The sequence below is a fragment of the Passer domesticus genome, chromosome 5, assembly GCF_036417665.1.
Source record: "Passer domesticus isolate bPasDom1 chromosome 5, bPasDom1.hap1, whole genome shotgun sequence".
In the NCBI taxonomy this organism is placed as follows: Eukaryota; Metazoa; Chordata; class Aves; order Passeriformes; family Passeridae; genus Passer; species Passer domesticus.
This window is the reverse complement of record NC_087478.1, coordinates 10,389,608-10,402,284: the sequence shown is the minus strand read 5'-3', so window position 1 is coordinate 10,402,284 and position 12,677 is coordinate 10,389,608. Positions and strand designations below refer to the sequence as shown.

The 12,677-nt window shown below is 36.5% G+C and overlaps 1 protein-coding gene across 11 annotated transcripts in view; it reads right to left on the bottom strand.

Moving 5' to 3' along the window:
* MAGI2 (membrane associated guanylate kinase, WW and PDZ domain containing 2) overlaps positions 1 to 12,677 on the bottom strand; it is a 698,553-nt gene that overhangs the window by 378,030 nt on the left and 307,846 nt on the right. Inside the window, exon 1 of one of the 11 annotated variants that reach the window (XM_064421905.1) lies at positions 819 to 1,232. The exons of the other annotated variants lie outside the window; for them this stretch is intronic. The gene's annotated coding sequence lies outside the window, so the exon portion shown is untranslated. Of the gene's footprint in view, positions 1 to 818; positions 1,233 to 12,677 lie in introns of those variants that run through there. 11 annotated transcript variants of the gene reach the window in all.

Sequence of the window (12,677 nt, the reverse complement as noted above, 5' to 3'; positions counted from 1 at the left end):
ACTCTCTTGCTGCCATTAAAAAAAATAATAAAAGGAAATGCCTTTTGTTCTAAAGAGGCAGGGAAAAAAATTCAGGAACAAAAGAAATGCATCTGCCCAGCAAAAGAAATGAGAAATTGCTGGGATATGTCTTAAATGTTTAGGCATGCTGGTGTTAACAACAACAACCATTCAAATAAAAAATGCTAATTTTCTCTCATTCTTCGATATTTAAAAAAATCTGATGGCTTTTTCCTCAGAAAAAGAGAAGAAATTCCTTGCCTTCTGTGAAAGGCAAAAGATCATACCAGTGAAATGCATTTGTATTGCTGAAGAAACACCATTCAAACTTGCTCTACTTGAACTGCCCATTGTTACAATTCAGACAATGTACAACAAGCACGGCTCAACTTCTAACCATGCCCGCATCACAAGGAATTAAAAGTCAACAGCTCTTCCAATTTCCATAAACTCACCTCCAACGCCTTCATTTGCAGCTTCTCTGGCAAAAATCTACTGGCATTGAACAGTCAATTTGTTACAGAGGCATGCAGCTCGTCCTAGAGCCCTGTATTTGGTGAAGGAACTATTCTAAACAAAGACAACGTCAAACGCTACACAAGGATCACTCACAGCAAGTCCAACTCAGCCCAAGTTTGGGTTCAACATCTGTCTGAACACAGTAGTGCCTCCCATTTTGGTTCTGTTTTGTGGGATTAAACCCCATCTAATCTCTTTAAGTGACCCTGACTCCGGTTCCAGCTATACTGCTTTACAAATCCAGAGAGAAAGAAAGAAAAAAAAAAAGGCAAGAAAGAGAAGGCAGCGCCTTATCCCACCTTTCCATGGCTCTCAGCCCGTCTGTCTTCGCATGGTCTGCAAACCACCTGTACTGGATCCAGCCCATTCTGGGGACGCAAATTATCTTCCCGGTAGATGCAGCCTCAGCTGTGCTTTGATTTTTCGGCACGAATGTCTAGAATCTTCTGCTTAAGCCAGACACAGCAGCACGAAATCTGCAGCTGAGCTCTTTTGTTTTCCCTCTCTCCGGGGCTGAGGCAGCGGCGCTCCCGGCGCTCCCGCTCCCTCCGCCCCCGGCAGCGCCGGAGCGCTCGGCCCCCGCAGCCGCCGCCGAGCCCAGCCCGAGCCGCCGCCGAGATCCCTCCGTCAAGGGGCAGCTTCGGGGGGCGGTCAGGTGATCTTCCGGTGGAAAACCGAGAGGATGCTCGGGGATTGAGCGCTCGGATCCGTGGTGGGATTCAAACTAGCCATTTACATTACAAAGCAGGGAGGGAAATAGGGCTCGGAGGAGATCGTCAGGCGTCCTTCTGCTTTCCAGCTCTGCGCTGGCAATCCACACAAGAAGGCACAGCGCTAAGATATGCAATTAAACTTTTCAGTGGCAATGATCATACATAGTTTAGATACCATGACGCTTCTAAATATTTCAAATTAGGGGCTTATTCCTAAATAAACATAATTTTTTTTTTTTTTTAGATGCTATGCTGGTTCTGTATCCCTTTCAGATTCTTCCCAATTGTACATTTTTTTACAATACGATCTTTAAATATTTATGCTGAAGCCATATTTAATTTCTCATCAGCAAATGGACCGTACTCAACTAAAAAACAATTATTAGTTCTTTATTCATATTATTATATTGCAATTGAAAGTATCTTTGATGTAAGGGCCATTACACTTAAAACTGACTCTCGGAATTTTAGGCTATCCAATGGCCTTGCTCCCTGGGATTACCCACATTAAAGCTACGATACGGTGCAGGGCTTTGGAATTTAGACTCCAAGAGAGTGAAAGAATTCAGATTCTGTGAGAATCTTAGTTATTGCAATTGTTTCTTATTGGTAAAAGAAATACCCAAGTATTGTTGCAACAGTCAGAATTACTTGCAAACAATATGTTAGAAGAAAATCTTATAGGAAACACGCAGTGGATCTTGATAAAATACTGCATTTAGAACCCCAGTTTCCATTAAAAAAATTCTATCATGTTTAATGAGACCACAATTTCACTCAAAATATTTCCTTATGCATTCATTATAAAATGGTAACAAACAGGAAACACCTGCAAAACTAGGCGCAAAGGGCAGAGTAGGCATCTGCATTTGATCAGTCTTTCCGAGAAACTAAATGTGTAGGTGTAATGTACCACCTATTCCAGAAGAAATCTAAACCATTTTCCTATAAGAATGTTCCTAAAGACTCAGGTTAAAACCAGAAATCCTACTCATCCATCCACCATCCAACACAGGCACTTCTCTACTCTTCCATGTTTCCAACAATATAACAAATAACCATTTACTCATCTTGCATTAACTGTGGATCTGTCCACAGACACCTCAGTCCTCTGGCACTACACACAGAATGCAGCTTTCCACCTTCTACTGTCTGTAATATCACTCTTATAATGTAAGGCAATTCTTTTGATAAATACACAAAGGAGCAACCTGGATTTCTTTTAGGATGCTGAGGGAAAAGAGTTATATAAGAGATCATGGATTAACTTCACCATATGACTACGTTATTATTATATCTACTAGATTGATAATAACAACCCTATCTTTCAGACACTTAGGGTTTTTAACCCTGACACATCCTTTTCAGTAATGCTCTAGTAAGAGCACTTCACATCATTCTTACCACAGCCAAAATTTTTGCCACAGTCCATGAGCTTTAACTATATACATATACATATATATATATATATATATATATATATATATATGAGGCATTATTTCAAACCAGTCTTTGTGGGAAAAAAATTGCTTTTCTACATTTCATTTAATAATATATTGAAAAAAATGTCAGAAGTGGGACATTTGCCATGCCTAGGTAAGCACATCCTTGTAGAAAGATATCTAACAACTATTGCATACTTAACACTAGAACATGTTTAAGATTATCCAACAATGAAGACCACAGGAACCAACACAAGACAGGAACAAAACAACTTCATCTCAGTTGTCTAAGTTTCTGGTTACAGGTGGAATTCGGCAGCTCTTTGGGGCACTCTGTGTAGCCACAGGTAGTTAGTCTATTAATACTTTTTTTCCTTTCACCTTCCTGAAGCCCCAGTATTGCAAGCAGAGTAGTGACACTCACTGGCTGCAATGGGTCAAATATGAGAGAGCCAGCTGGGTAAGTCACCTGCAGAGGCTAGCAGGGCCAGCCAAGCTACATGTCTTCAGAACTCAGAATTGCATATATATTGGGTTTTTTTTAACTTGGATACTGTCAAACTTCTTATTGTTTTTATAAAGTCAACATAAAACTTGGTTTTAGTACAAAAATAGGCCTAAGCTGTCATTGGTGAAAAGGCAAATAGACACAAATTATCCTGCCTGGTACTTAAGAGTATTTACAATAGTGTGTAAATCATGGGACAGCTCAACAAAGTGTCTGATGTCGTCAATTACTAGAACACAGTTGTGTCATTCTGCACAGGACTCCCACTGAATATGATGAGTTTATTGATAAGCAAGAGGATCACATCTTATGCACACTTATTACAGTCATCAAAATGTTCACTTTAGCAAAGCTGAGTACAGCAGAGCTTTTCAACAATGAAATGCTGTGGTCACCCATCTATTGCAAAGTATGGTTTACAACTCTCAAAAGGAAGTAATTTCATTTCTAAGAAATAGAGCAATGATTTTAGGTTTCCAAAGAAAAGTCTTTTATAATGTCTGCGCTGCCATACACATTGACAGGAACAAGACATTCAGACTTCACATGTTGATGCTGTAAACACAGGTCTAATCCACTGGAATAAACTGGAGGCTAATCTTCCATCTGAAGGCTGTATGTATACATGCAAGTTGGTATGTAAATAACATGTACAGACATATTAATTATGTATACATAATTAATAAAACCATGTAATAAATATGGATGAAAACCTGTCTCAACCATGCAGATAACAATTATGTTTTGGAAATTGTGTGCAGTAATATTTATCAAAATAAAAATCAGTACAAACTGATACTTTACTCAGGAAATAAAGGTTTTTTAATCATTAAGTTTATCTCCTGTAATCTTTAGAGAGGAATTTGAGAGTTTCCCAGAAGAATCACTTATTTTAAATCACACTTTTAAAAATTAGAGCTTAATTCAAACAAAAACACAGACATAATCAAATTATTGAGGCATGACAAAAATAAATTAATGGTCTACTTTGTGAGAGAAATAGTCTCAATATTTGCAATGTTAATTTCAAAACAGTAAAAAAATGCATATATCTACATAAAATAACAATAAAAAAAATCCCTATTTTAGTTATAATATTATCAGCCTTAAGGGTGGATTTATTCCTAAAAGAAGCCATAGAAATAGGTTGCATCTTTTTTACAGTTCATTTATATGCAAGTCAAAAAGGTATCCCTAAAAATGAAACTATATTCAATCAGTAAGAAAACAGGTATGTCATGTATTTATGAAGTCTTTTTGAATTTGTGCAGAAAATTTCCATTACTCTTCAGATGCAGAATTTGCAAGTCTATGTTTCAAAATTAGTGCTAAAGGAAGAAAACAGCTATAACTACATCAATATTATTGATGAATGAAAATAACCAAGTGCATGCAACTTACACACATGCTTTATACAATGGGGCAAACCACAACAAAAATGGCATTTACAGCAGTTTGAGTATCTTTTACCCTTAAAAATACTGTAAATTATAATAGAGAAATTTAACATTTTAAGGTAGATTTGGTTTGGGTTTTGTCTTTACCTACAGTCCTTTGTCATCACAGATTAAAGATTGCAAAGAAGAAAGTGAAAGAAGGCTGAGATAGAGATGTGGTCTGATCCAGTCATATTATAAATAAACCATTTGACATGTGGTCTGTGACTCGTGCTGGAGAAAACCTTTATAGAAGGCCTTTCCATGGAATGGCTAGTTGTTATATTTGACTTTAAAACAGATAGAAAGAACTGAGAGATGATTAGCTATGTTAACACAAATATCCTTTGGAATTCATGACCTTTCATTGTCAAATTATGGGAAGCTACAAGAAGAAATTATGGAAACTTTCCCTCTTTAAAAAAACAGGTGAATGATAAAAATAGAAGTAACAAAATTCCTTTGACAGTGAGGAGGAAATTCACCATCAAGTCTGATGGAATGTCCATGCTTTTTTCCCCCTTGTGGGTATGTTGCACATGGCACAGGATTACATCCAGATTTTTTTATTATTTCTGGTGAGGGAGACTCCACAACCTCTGTGGGCAATCTGTTCCAGTGTTTGGTCACCCACACAGTGAAGAAGCTCTTCCTTGTGTTCAGGTGGAACTTCCTGTCAATCAGTTTCTGCCCATTGCTCTTTTCCAGTTGCTCAGCACCACCAAAAGGAGCCTGGTCCATGCTGTTGATGCCTTCCCTTCAGATAATTACAGACTTTCTTAAGGTCCCTTCTCAGTCATTTCCTCAAGACTGAACAGGCCCAGCTCCCTCAGCCTTTACTTTTCTTAGAGGAGAGATGCTCCAGTCCCCCAGTCACATTCACAGAACTGCACAGGACACTCCAGGAGCACCAGGTCTCTCTTATACTGAGGAGCCCAGACACAGCACACCAGATGCAGCCTCATTAGGGCTCAGTAGAGAGGAAACTTATTCTCTTGTACAAACTTTGCAAATGGTTCAATTAAATTCCATCAAATTTAACTTATGCATGATTTGGGGAATGGAATGTACAGCTTGCAGCGAAACTTTAACAAAATTACTTTGCCAACCAGTTCTGAGACTTGTGTTTCAGAGAAGACTGAGTGTCTTCATCTAGCTGATGAACACACTAGCCTTAATAACTTTGGCAGAAGCCAGTGCATAGTGATGGGAAAAGAAGTCCCATAAAAATGCCTGGTTATTTTTTTGAGGATATTAATTTAACTTCCTTGGGATAGTTCAACTGTTTCTCCTTGAGCTTATAATATTGCCTGTTCAGGCTCATGATGAGAAGGAGAAGATAATTATAGTGCTCTTCAGACAGTGTGTTCATTAAGTGTGTTATTTTGGATAAGTAAGTTTTTTAATTGGCTTCCAGTGCCTGCCAGTAGGATGGTCTGTGGTAGCATTGCAGTGAGGATCTGTGCCCCTACTGCTTTTGCCTGTTGGAATTCAGTACAGTTTAATTGAATTACAATAGGGGTAACCACAAGATGTCAATTACTGGTTTATTCAGTGTTCACTCTTCTTCCAATGGCACTTGATTGATTCACTCGGCACACTTCTCTTATTAGAGGACCTCTTCCCCACTTCCCAGAGAATAAGATGCCACATTCTTTATTAAACAGCAGTATAATTCACACAACTCTGGTGGCACTGACTGCAAAAATTAAATCTCTACCTGGTCTGAGTTGATAGCATGTGACCTACATTATTTGAAGCTAGAGTTGGAATGTCTTCCTGCTCCTGTGACTTTGCCCATGTATTGATAGTTTCTCTCTCTGGAACTGGGAAGATACCATTTTTTGAATTATGCAAAACTATATTTTGTCTGATAGAAAAAAATCCAACTGTTTGTTCTTTTGAGAAAATAAAATGGTTTGGAAAGAATCTTTCTAGATTTCAAGTGTTTAAGTTATGTGAAAGAATTAAATAAAAATAAATCATTAACCTATCTTTCTGACTACTCCCTAGTGCTCTGTCATCCAGCTTGAGACCTGAAACCATATGGATGCCAAAAGTTTTTGCTAAAAGCAATTAGTATGTTGCAAAAACAGTTACCTAAATCCATAAAAACGGGTCAAATATTTTGCCAATTCGCCTTTTATGGAAGGGGTATCTTGATTAAATACAATTTTAAATGAAAATAGCAAAACAAAAAATAGTATTTTTGCAAGTTATTTTTCCTGTGTTAATAGCCAAGTGTAATAAGTTTTGTAAAACTTCTTCAGAGAAAAATAATTTCCTGATCTGTAAATGTTAATTACGGTGTAAATTTGGAAAAACACTGTGGTTGTATCAAAATTAATACAACATGACTATGATTTTACTCAAATGTTATTTCACCATGATTTAAGAAGAGCTAAATTACATTTTAGCAAGCATTCTTTAATCCTGTGTGCTACTACTGGTAGGAATGAAACAGAAAGAATAAGAAAATTTAAATTTGCAGGAGGAATGGATATAATATTAGAAAATAACAAGACTCTTGACTGACCTTCTCAAACTAGTATTGTTGCACTGTGCTTCCAAGTTATTACCTGCTAGAGATTATTTACTCAACTGCATGTTTGCTCAGTCCTCTCTAGTCCCTGTACATGATACAACCCTCTTCTAAAACAGTTCTCAAAATTTCTATTGCAAATTTTGGATTAAGATAATGCTAATAACAAATTAAGGAAGCCAATCTTTAAAGCATAAAGTCTACTAATTTTTTTTGTTCCTATTAATTGTAACTATAACAACATTCTTTATTTATTTAATGCCATATTAAAATAAAGGAAATCTAAGAAGAAAACAAAATACATTTTAGTATTCTGGTTGTATATGCTATATTAAGATACCTTGTTTAGAATAAGTCATGTTTGGGGTTGCTGTAATACCTTTGAAGAAGAAAATGGAAGGTCTATACTTTGTGCAAATAGTCCAAATCCAAAGCTTGATGTTTACATAAAGGGAACACGTCCACTATTGTAACACCTAAGATTGTTGACTGAAGACTATAATCCTCCTCTGAAGCCTACAATATTTTACTGGGAAATGGCTGATTTTAAATTTCATATATGATTGTTCTGGGAAACTCAACATTTGGAAATTATGACACATTTTTCCTTTCACCCCTCCTGCTGAGTTGTATGGGAAGAAGAGGTAAGCATTTTTTATACAATTGCTCTTCCACTCTGAAACTTCAAATGTGGGGACTCAGTGGGGCTTTTGTAGGCTAGGAGTTTCAACTGAAATTCCAGGTTTTTTGTTTCCTATTAACAAAAGACAATAATTACTCAGAATACATATAAAATTTTTATCTATATGTAAGTATGAGGTATGATAGCTACAATTTTAATTATTTTATTTCATCTTTCTTGTACTTCCAGTATTTTAACTAGGTGTGATAATATTTTCTCATTAATATGAATCTGCTATTATTGTTATTAATAGTTAACACCTCTGTATTCATACAGTGTTTTAAATTTTATGTTTGCATGTCATGTGCATTTTAAAAGTCTGAAGAATTGTATCACTTGATTCCTATATGCACACATAATACTGATAGTTTTGGTGTTTTCTGGTACCTTTTTTTACTTTCTAGAAGATTTTGCCTAAATAAAGAAAGAAAGCCTCATATTCATAGTGTACATAGTAATATTCCATCCAGTCATTAATAGTCAAACACTCACACAGTGGCACATCTGACATAGGCAGCCGAATTGGGAATTGAAACCATAATAATTAACAATATATTTCCTGATCTCACCATGACAAGTAAATGAAACACTCTGTGGTGTGCTTGCCCACTGGAAGGGGGAATTAACTCAGTATGAAAAGCAGAACGGAAGCATATCTCTGATTAGATCTAATGCACAAAGCATGCAACAATGGGAAGCTTGTGTCAGCAGAACACATCAAACTCTTTTCTAAATATTGTGCATGAGTATGCAAAAACATGCACATTCCCCATAAGAACCATAGTGAAATGCACAGGATGTACAAAGCAATCCCTACTGCAATAAGGAAATAAATAAATAAGTAGATAAATAAATTAATAAATAAAATTGATGAATTCTGTTATTAACACAAACAATTTAATCCATCATTTAAATTTCTTCATTAATTTTGGCCCGATTCACTTTAAATTTCCTAATTAAACGACTCCTCTCCCTGTTCCCCCTGAGCAACCTGGCGGCTCTCAGCGTTCAGGACCCTGGAGAGCAGCAGAGCCCCGAGCCCCGCTGGCAGACACAGAAACAGGCTCAGCCCTGCCCTCTCATGTTCCATTCATTGTTACCTCTCTTCTTATTTTGTGTCTCCTATGACTGCTCCATATTTCCCCTCCTCTTCCTCAAATTGTCCTTTTCTCGTAGAGTGACATTTACTGTTGCAGCAACTTTTTCTTGGAAACAAAATATTCTCTCTTTCATTCTTCAAAGTGTGTTGGTTTTGTTTGTTTGTTCGTTTTGGTTTTGTTTTTGTAAGGCTGCCTTATCTTATGGCAATATCATCATGGGACATTCGATATACTCATTGTATCAGGCATTAGAGTTTTGTTGTTTTAATAGGTACCTGGCTGGATACACTGCATTCTTTTACATTGTTTATGGTTAGAAAAATTACTTTATAGAAATCCTGAATCAGAAATTACTGTGTTTGTAGTCAGAAAAAGTAGTTCAGGACAGTCAGAACCATGTAGTTGTAGTTACTAATCTTCTTGCATGTATTAAACACATTTTAATATTTCAGATTTTCTTCAAAACTTGAAAGAAAAGCTAAAATTTGAAATTATAACGAAAAATCTGATTCTGTAAGTAAAAACTTGCAAGGTTTTGCAAATAGGCCCAGTCCATTCACTGCACCTATTCACCTGCATAAAGCCACATGGTATATCCTTGCAGACCTGTTCCTAAATGATCTCATTAAGTCTCAGAGTTTAATTAACTCTCGGAGAGATATAAATCAAGAGTGATTCCCAAAAGTCAGCACAGACTCACTGGTGTAACTCAGTGAATTTTTTTTTTTATTTTATTTTATTTTTTTTTTTCTTAAGGAGAACCAAGTTTCTGTAATAGCTTTGTGAGTGGGAGGCAAGAAGGAAGGAAAGGAGGATGTGGGTATGGCATACACAGACATGAATTTGTCTGTGTGTCCTCCACTCTCCCGACTTTGCTGGAGCACCATGGCCAATTTCAAATGATTTTTATAATGCAATAGTCATCTTCAATCTATCAAGCTTTTAGAATTTTTGTGAAGATACAAAGGGGAAGGGGGAATCAGGAGGCCTGAATAATGAGCACATTATGGAGATCAACCACAAGATTCATAAGAGAGCCTTTTTGTGGATTTGGCATCATGGAAGCATTCTTTCTTTCTAAAAGCCATGAGAGTTCAGAAAATATATTTCACATCTCTCTTTCAGTTTGTGGCTTTGTAGGTTTACTCTGCAATATGGAATTCAGAGTGCATCCTCAGCACTGGCTCCCCCATCAGAATAAGAAATATCCTTTCTTTCTTCACAATAAACAAAAACACTCATGCAATGTGCTTTGGAAGATTCAGACACACACAAAAAAAGAAATCCTCAGAATAAAACAGTCAAACCACTGACATGCTGTGATGGACTGTTTATTGTGGCTCCAAGGCACCTTTTACCAAAGATCCGCTTTCCGTCAAAGCACTTATCAATGCACAGCAGGAAAATCAGGTGATATAAAGTGGGAGGTATGAAGGGTAAACCCCATATATTTGCAAGAATAAGGACATGTATACTTTAGACAAGAATAAGCTGAAGGTGCCTGCAAATGCAGTCACATTCAAACACTATCAATGAATCATAGCCCTACTCTGGATCACTCAGAATTCAAATTTGCTAACATATAGGTCACTACATAAACTTGCAACTGAGGATAAAAAACAGTGTGTCTGGCAGAGAAACTTCATAGGTCTGAGGTGAATTTTAGACTCTACAAAGCTCATTGGGCTGAAGAAGATATTTCTTCAGTACAAAATCACAGATCCTACTTCGACACACACACACAATGAAAAAGGAAGGCAAACCATCCTCATTGCAAGGCAGGAGCTGTTATTATAACTGAGACCTCATGCCTTCAAATTCAAAAGCAGAGCAACTAATGCCACTCATTCTGTAGGCACTGACTGAATAGTGACAGTGTCAAATGGAAACCAAAACTGGTACAGCATACTCCTAAGAAATAATATTTTACTTCTATGCATCTTTTTTTTTTCTAGCACAAATAAAAATCTTTTCTCTAGAAGAATCTTTGATAACTTGACTCTGATGGAAATCACAACTTTTTTAACCTCCTAAAGAAGTGGTTTTTTTCTATAAGGATTCTGGAATTAAGAAGCCTTGCATTTGACAAAATAAAGTTGAGAAGTAAAGATTTTATAGGAAATGTGTGAATTCAAATCTGAGCTGAAAGTTAGAACTGGCAATAGGTAGTGACTGTTATCAATAGGAATTCCTAATGTACAACTACAGAAAATTCAGGTTTCCTAAGTCTTATCCTCTGCAGTGGGAACATTAGAAACAGTTTAAATACAGAGGAACAATTCCAGTTGCTATATGTGATAGTCAAAAATAAACACTAAACACCCAATCTTTAATGATGCTTTAGGTGGAAATGTTATGATTTACAGCTATGAGTTGCCATGCCAAGCACACAGCTTAGTCTCCTTAGAAGGTAGGTAGCTGCAACTACTAATTTTCCAGAGTGTCAGACCTGTATCCAGTTGTCAGAATCAACACCCGGAGCCTAGTCTTACTTTTTCTTCTACTGTATTTTTCTGTATTCTGTGGAACACCTTCACACATGAAGAGAAACCCATTTTTGACATACATGTCAAGATTTCTGATATCACAGTTTACCTCACTGTTCTCTGCTGACAAAAAAATTCTTGTGAACAAAGATTATACATACCAAAATTCATTCAACCTTTCCAGTTTATTATATGGAATTTGATAAAATAAGAACAAACTTTTGAGTATTGTCAAAATCTTGTAGCCTGGCAAGCAAAAAATACAAACAGAATATTGTACTGCAAATATCTCTATTTTGCCACTCCATTAAAATATGATACACAAGGATTTTTCATTTCATTGAAAGAGTAGAACAGCAGCAACTTATACAGAGCTACTCTAAAATGAGAGCTGAAACTTTGACTAGATTATAGATCTTTACTGCTGGTCTCATGTTCCCTAGAGGAGTCATAAGAGGACTTGTGGATTTTTTGCCTTGCATCTGATTCCAGTGATGGCACAGGCAACAATTTTCATATGTAAAATATTAAGGGTATTTTTAACTGTGAATAAAGAAGAATTCATCAGCATTGGGATGTACTGCAGATGCTACACTGAGCTTTGGAATTCTTTTTCTGCTGATCAACTTTTTCATGTCATAGCAAATATTCTATTTCACAGGTAGTCTTAAATAAGGAAAAGTTCCTTAATCAATAAAATGATCTCATTGCCAGTAGCACAGGCTATTGAGTGTTATTGACATTTCATCACAACAGCAAAAACAGATGACTGAAATGGAGAGAACTAATTTCTCTTAAACCAGGCTCCAGTCAGATAAAGTGCTTTCTGTACTGAAAACTAGGTAATGAATGGCTGGATTGCTTCTGTCCTCTCTTTTAGAAGATAGAGCAGGATGTATCAGGAGGAAATTCCTTCCCATTTAGGGCATGGTTAAAATGGTTAAAACTGCCATCTATGCATCTCCTTTCATGAGATATATATTCCAGAGGGAAGGAAGAGAATAGTCAGACATGAGTGATGAGCTGGACCATCACTTCTAGGAGTAGTGACAGAAAATATCCCTTTTGAAAACTGTGCCCTTTTTGAAAGTCCTTTTTGAAAACTGTGGATATGTACCTAGAAAATATGCACATCTCAGGATTCTGTGGCTAGGATTTTCAAAGAATACCTGTATCCCACCTAAGAGCAATTGAAAATCCATGAGATGAATCATAAGAAAGAAGCTCCTCTAGTGTATATTAAGAGTAA